This window comes from Palaemon carinicauda, chromosome 5, assembly GCF_036898095.1.
Source record: "Palaemon carinicauda isolate YSFRI2023 chromosome 5, ASM3689809v2, whole genome shotgun sequence".
Taxonomy (NCBI): domain Eukaryota; kingdom Metazoa; phylum Arthropoda; class Malacostraca; order Decapoda; family Palaemonidae; genus Palaemon; species Palaemon carinicauda.
The window spans coordinates 50438336-50445835 of record NC_090729.1 but is presented as its reverse complement, the minus strand read 5'-3'; the positions used below and the strand labels follow the sequence as shown (position 1 = coordinate 50445835).

The 7500-nt window shown below is 40.3% G+C and overlaps 1 pseudogene; it reads right to left on the bottom strand.

Annotated features, from left to right (window-relative positions):
- Positions 1–3120: 3120 nt before the first annotated feature.
- Positions 3121–4528, bottom strand: LOC137640884 (uncharacterized; annotated as a pseudogene).
- Between the last annotated feature and the right edge of the window lie 2972 nt (positions 4529–7500).

Below are 7500 nucleotides of genomic sequence, written 5' to 3'. Positions count from 1 at the left end.
CAACTATATATCAGCATTCAAAAATAGGTTCGCCAAAGCAGGAATTACAGCCTGAAAATTAAAAAAGAAAAACACTTACTAACTCTCATACCTAACTAAACTATCACACTATAGCCGACGATAAATAATAAACAGTTTCTATCATTCACAATCACGACAAGCAAATATAAACCAAACAGTACTTACTAAAAAAAAAAAAAAATATTCAGACACTTCCATGCTGATAAAAGAATAAAAATTATAATCCAGCATTCACAAACACAACTGCCTCTAGTTTCAGTCAAACCAAAGTAATCATTTGCCCAAGAAATGCACCACTGTCTTAACCTACCTAAAACATAAACAAACAATCTCATTTATACCAACAGTCTTTCTCACAACAAATATTCAATACACTAACTACATATTGTTGAAACAAACACACTCTCTCTCTCTCTCTCTCTCTCTCTCTCTCTCTCTCTCTCTCTCTCTCTCTCTCTCTCTCTCTCTCTCTGGATTTTTCAACAAAATATAAATAAAAATAAAACAAAAATTAATCCTACACACTACTCCGTGACGTGCCGGAGCAACGACAAAGCCACCCACCATTCACCAATCACTAGAACCCCAACTAATGACTTCTACAGCCACTTACTGCCACCTATGGGCAGCAGTTTTGCTGCTACCACCACAGATTTTGGGCTGCTACAAAGAAATGTGTCAAGTATCAATGGCCAAAAAACGTGTAAGTAGGCAATCGCTCGTGGAGATGGCCTCCCGTGTTTGTGATAGTTTCTTTTTACGTGATGCAGGAACGTACGTGCGATTTTTGGTAGACACGGGTGCTTGTTGTTCTCTTTTGCCAAAGTAACTCTTCAAGACACGACATAGTCTGTCTAAGTCTGCTGACGTCCACCTGGTAGCTGCTAACGGATCTGCGATACCCACCTTAAGTTACAAGAGCCTCAAATTATCATTTGTGAACGGCAAATTTGATCGGAAGTTTCTCGTTGCTGACGTCACATTGTGGCGGGATGTTGCGAAACAACCCCCCCCCCCCCACCCTTGAATCACTCTACCAGACAATTGTCCCACAACACAAACTTTCCCCTTACTTTATCAACTGGACTCTTGGACAGAAGGAAAACTGAAACAAAACATAACCTTAATACTATTTTTCTTAAAAACTAGAATAATTAACACTAAAAAAACCATTCCACAATCAATTAAACCCTCTAGATCAATAAAACACTAACAAAACTCAAACACTAAACATACAAAAAACACCATTTAAATAAACACAAAAAACCCTAACAAACTTGAATTACACCGTACACCAACACCAAAATATGTATATGTGTTTGTGTGTGGACCTCTTTGTCCACACGAGGGCCAACAGTCCTTTTATAGCCCAACCACACCTCTGTAGCCACCGAAATACTGACAAATCTCGATACACATTGTATTAATTGATTTTGGTTGTGGATGGTAGCATCATCATCATCATCACCATCATACGTAATCGTAATCGTAATACACAAGCCAGGTCATCAACTGTTTAGCAATCCAAAAGGACAGTCTAAATCTAATCAATTCCAGGCCAGGTCAGCAGCTAATATCTGCATTCAAAATAAATTCTCCAAAGGAGAAATCACGGCCTGCCAAAATAAAAAAAGAAAAACACTTACGAACACTCCCAGCTAACTAAACTATCGCACTATAATCAAATATAAATAATAAACTGTTTCTATCATACACAATCACAACAAGCAAAGATAAACCAAACTGTACTTACTTTTTAAATAAATAAACACTTCCACGCTGGTAATAAAAAATAATAATAATAGTCCAACATTCACACCAGCCTCTATCTGCAGTCAAAATCAAAATAAGCATTCACCCAAGACATTTACCGCTGCCGTAACCTAACTAAAAACATGAACAAATAATCTCATTTATACCAACAGTCTTTCTCACAACAAACAATCGATACACTAACTACCTCTCTCTCTCTCTCTCTCCACATTCCTCCCCCTTACTTTGAAAAAAATCCTTTTCACACAACACTTACATTTCTTTTTTCATTACCCAGTCGCAGTCGGAATGGGACCTGTACTCCGAGTAATTGGGCCTCCATGTACTCTCTCATTGACTTGTTCCTTACCACAATCATTCGCTATATTAACACTATTCCTATTTAAATCCTTATCATCTAATACATCATGTACAATTATGTCTACTTCGTTCACATCTGTCCCTAAAATTACACTCATTTCTATAAACAGTTCATCAAAAATATTCTCAACTTTAGCAAAAGATTCATTCATGCTACTTATCATTCTCCTATCTCTCATTCTCGCATTCGTCATCCTTTCTTTTACATCATCTACCGAAAAGCCACACACACTATAAGTATCATTCATACTCAGCCATGTTTCATCTGTATTAATATATTTATCTTCCACACTCACTTGCACATTTACACCCTTGCCATACTTATTTGTATTCTTATAAATTTCCCTTGCACTTTCTCCTTACTTAAAACTTTCAAACGTCTCTTTTTCCTATATTCAACTAACACTAATTGTTTATTTTCCAGCCCTAACTTCTCATGCATACTCGATTCATACTTGCTCATTTCCAACCAATTATTCATCCCATTCTCACAAACATTGATCCTATTCCTTCCACACACACAGGAGGACTCACCCAGCTGAACCCTCTTACACTCTAGTTTCCCGAACATCCTGGCTGACTTAATCCCTTCTTCCTACATACTCTAGCTACATGCCCATCTGCACCACATTCAGTACACTTACCCCGCGGCTCCTTGCACATTCTAGCATAATGACCATCCTTACCATAATTACCACAAATCACATACATACGATTACTACGACATCCACTCGCTATGTGCCCAGTCATACCACACCGATAACATTTTACCCCTTTCTCTTTCTTGCTCTCGCTAATTCTACGCCCTACCTCACCACATCCAAAACAAGCACCTCGAGCCCATCTACATTCATTCTTCTTATGACCTTCCTTTCCACACCTATAACACTTTTCATCAAGGACACGACTATCTGACATATCTCAATGCGCACTCACACTCCTATCCATATTGCGCCAATTACCCTGCCTAAATCCTTCATTTGTCCTTACAGGTATTCCCACATTAATCGCCCTAACACTCCTATCTACTACATTATCAGCTACCCTCATCGGTCCTCTCATAACAGCATCTCTAAAACTAACAAATTCTGGCCCACTTTCCTCCATTCTAGTTCTTACTCTCACAGATTTGCTTTCTTTCATACACCTATCCAACTCGTAATCCTCTACTATCTCTAAAATATCATCCCTTGTCAATCTTTCTTTCGTCCACCTCATCTTCTCCTTACGTTTCAAATTAATAAAATCAGCAACATTCTCGGGTACAGTAGCCAAAAACATCTTCATTAACTCCTTATTCTCATTTATGCCTTAATCCCCATACTTCTTCCTAGCTAACGTTTCCAACCTACATAAATACACCGATATCGTTTTTCCTACATTCATCCGTGCCTCATCAAAATCCTTCTTACGCTTATAATTAACACTCCGTTTCATACTTTTCACCTGCTCAATTATTCTCTTTTTCAGACTTTCATAATCAACGTCCCCTACACTCATTATCACACCATACATCGTCAACAAATACCCAGTCAAATATTCTCCTAACTCCCTAGCCCAAACTCTTTTACTATCACCATACTTATCATGTCAATACCTCTCATACTCCTTGAAAAACTCGTATACATCCCTATTACTATGCTCATTGAACCTTTCACACCAAGGTACCTCTCTCATGAACACAGTCTTACATACATCCCGTTCATTCTCACTTCTATCATCACTGCTACCTTCCTTCTTGTTTCCTACTTCCTCGCTAGAAAATGATGAATCTAATTCAACACTAAAATTCCCATCCTTAACTATTCCTTTCTTACCCTCTCTCTTACTTACCACCTTTACCCATTCATGATCATCTTTGCTATCATCCTGACACTTTTTTTTTCTCTTTCTTCACATCACTTTTACCTTTCTTTTCATTCTTCCTATCACATTTCTGTTCATCCTTACTATGCCCAATTCCTTTATCTTCAATCTCACTATCACTATTACTATTACTATCACTATCACTTCCTTCCCCATTATCACCTACCTTAAACTTCTCTTCCACTATCAACCCATTACCCGTAGCAGAGGCCACTCCCACGACTGCGCCTTCACTCATTAAAGTTTTCATCATCCCCATTACTTGCCCCATCATATCTTCCATTCGTTTCTCCATTCGTTCTTCATTCTCTCGCATCCTCATCTCAACACCCTCTTCCACTCTCTCTACAGTTCCCTGAATTTCCCTCAATTTCCTATGCATATCTTCATTCTCTAAGTTCAATCTCTCATTCTCTACTAGCAACCTCTCTTCCTCAACTATCAACTTCTGCTCCCGTTCTTTAACCAACCGCATTTCCTCCCTCAGTAACTTGTTCTTCTCTTCCATTTTTCAGTCTTATATCTAATTTCTTAACCTAATGCAGTCCTTTGTTCAAGAGTCTAGCTTCAATCCCACCTCGCCAGTCCCTGTGCAGGCGCCAAAATAATTTGGCGGGATGTTGCAAAACAACCCCCACACCCTTGAATCACTCTACCAGACAATTGTCCCACAACACAAACTTTACACTTACTTTATCAACTGGATTCTCGGACAGAAGGAAAATTGAAACAAAACATAATCTTAATACTATATTTCTTACAAACTAGAATAATTAACACTAAAAAGCCCTTCCACACACAATAAAGCCCTCAAGATCAATAAAACACTAACAAAACTTAAACACAAAACTTACAAAAAACACCATTTAAATAAACATAAAAAAACCCTAGTAAACTTAAATTACACCGTACACCAAAACCAAAATATGTAAATGTGTTTGTGTGTGGACCTCTTTGTCCACACGAGGGCCAACAGTCCTTTTATAGCTCAACCACAACTCTGCAGTCACCAAAACACTGACAAATTTCGATACACATTGTATTATTTGATTTTGGTCGTGGACGGTATCATCATCATCACACGTAATCATAATCGTAATACACAAGCCAGGTCATCAACTGTTTAGCAGTCCAAAAGGGCAGTCTAAATTTAATCAATTCCAGGTTAGGTCAGCAACTAATATCAGCATTCGAAATAAATTCTCCAAAGGAGGAATCACGGCCTGCCAAAATAAAAAAAGAAAAACACTTATGAACACTCCTAGCTAACTAAACTATCGCACTATAATCAAAGATATATAATAAACTGTTTCTATCATTCACAATCACGACAAGCAAAGATAAACAAAACTGTACTTATTTTTTAAATAAATAAACACTTCCACGCTGGTAATAAAGAATAATAATAATAGTCTAACATTCACACCAGCCTCCAGCTGCAGTCAAAATCAAAATAAGCATTTACCCAAGACATTCACCGCTGCCGTAACCTAACTAAAAACATAAACAAACAATCTCATTTATACCAGCAGTTTCTCACAACAAACAATCGATGGACTAACTACCTTTCTCTCTCTCTCTCTCTCTCTCTCTCTCTCTCTCTCTCTCTCTCTCTCTCTCTCTCTCTCTCTCTCTCTCTTTCTCTCTCTCTCTCTCTCTCTCTCTCTCTCGATTTGGCAAACAAAGAATAAATAAAAATATAACAAAAATTAATCCTCTAAAACATTGCCAATTCTTCCAGTTGATATGTCCCACCAACAATTGGTCAATGCAGACTCGTACTTGTCAATTTCTCTTCACCCTAGCCCCTCTAGCCTCGCTCTCCATTTAGCGTACCCACAGATACCTACGCCAGCCTCCTTACCTCATACACGGCAGTATTCCATACAGAACTTTGCCAAACGCCCACGGCTCCTGACAAACATGGTATTTATCACCATATCAAGATGACGGGACCCCCAGTTTTTGCCAAATTCATACATCTGGCACCCGATCGATTGACAGCCTCCAAACAGATGTTCGCCGAAATTTAGGAAATGGGCCTTTGCCAAAAGGTATCCAGACCATGGTCTTCACTCTTGCACATCGCCCTGAAGAAAGACGGCTCCCTCCATCCGTGTTGATATTATATGTGCCTGAACATGCAAACAGAACCGGATCACTACCCCCTCACAAACAGCGCCGTCATGACCTCTTACCTGCACAAAGCGAAGGTTTGATCCACCCTCGACCTCCTGAAGGGGTGTTATCAGGGGCCTATGAGCCCAGAAGACATACCCTGAGACTGCCAGCACCACTCCTTTCGGTAAATACACCTTCAATTACTCCCATTTTGCCCTTCGTAATGCTGGGGCCACTTTTCAACGTCTCATGGATATTATCTTAGGGCACCTCCCCTTCTGTGTATGTTACATGAACGACATACTTGTGTTCTCTTCCTCAAAAGAGGAACACCCAAGTCACCTGCGCATCGTCCTCGTACGCCTACAACAAAATGACCTTGTAGTCTGGTATGACAAGTGTACTTTTGGCGCCAAGCGAAGTGTCTTTCTTAGGGCACCACATCACCCCTGAATGAGTCCATCGCCTCCCTGAGAAGGTAGCAGCCGTTCAGAACTTCCCCACGCTTCGACCGTCAAAGCACTGCAGGAATCTCTGGTATTATCAACTATTATCAACATTTTCTTCCAGCCATTACCACCTCTCTTGCTCCCCTCTATGCCTCCCCCAACGGCAAGTCAAAAGACGTTAAGTGCTGCCCCCTTCAAGAAGCGGCCTTCTGCAACGCAAGGAATGCCCTATAAACCGCTGCTGCTCTCACTTTTCCAGTTCCATATGCGTTTCTCATTCCCTTCACCGATGCAAGCGATGTCGCTATTGGTGCAGTACTCGAACAGGTAATCAAGGGCTCATCCCACGTATTGGCCTGTTCAGCAGAAAACTGTCCAAGGCAGAATCAGGTTATTCAACCTTTGATCACAAATTACTGGCGGTGCACTTGGCTGTCCACAAACTTTCAACATTTAGCCCTTCATCATTCATACAAACCACATGCTTCTGTTGCACGCCTTCACTCGACAGTCTGACTCCTGGTCCGCCCTTCAACGCCGACATCTCTTTTCCGTGAGTGAATAAAATTGCACCCTTCAACACATCCAGGGGAGAATGAATTCTATTGCCGATGTTCTGTCAAGAAATAAATTGGCTGCCGTTCAACTGGGATTGGATTACAACGCCTTGGCTTAAACACAACAACTGGATCCAGAGTATCGAGCATGTAAAAGATCTGACACATCCTCCGTTGAGAAGACGTCCCCTTCGACGACTCCAACACCACCCTCTTCTGTGATTTCAGCCCTGGTAGACCGCGACCGTGAATCCTGCTCCTATGTACCGATAGGTGTTTTATTTCATTTTTGGCCTTTCACACTCCTCGCACGGTTCTACTGCACAGCTGCTGAAGACTAAGTTCATTTGGGA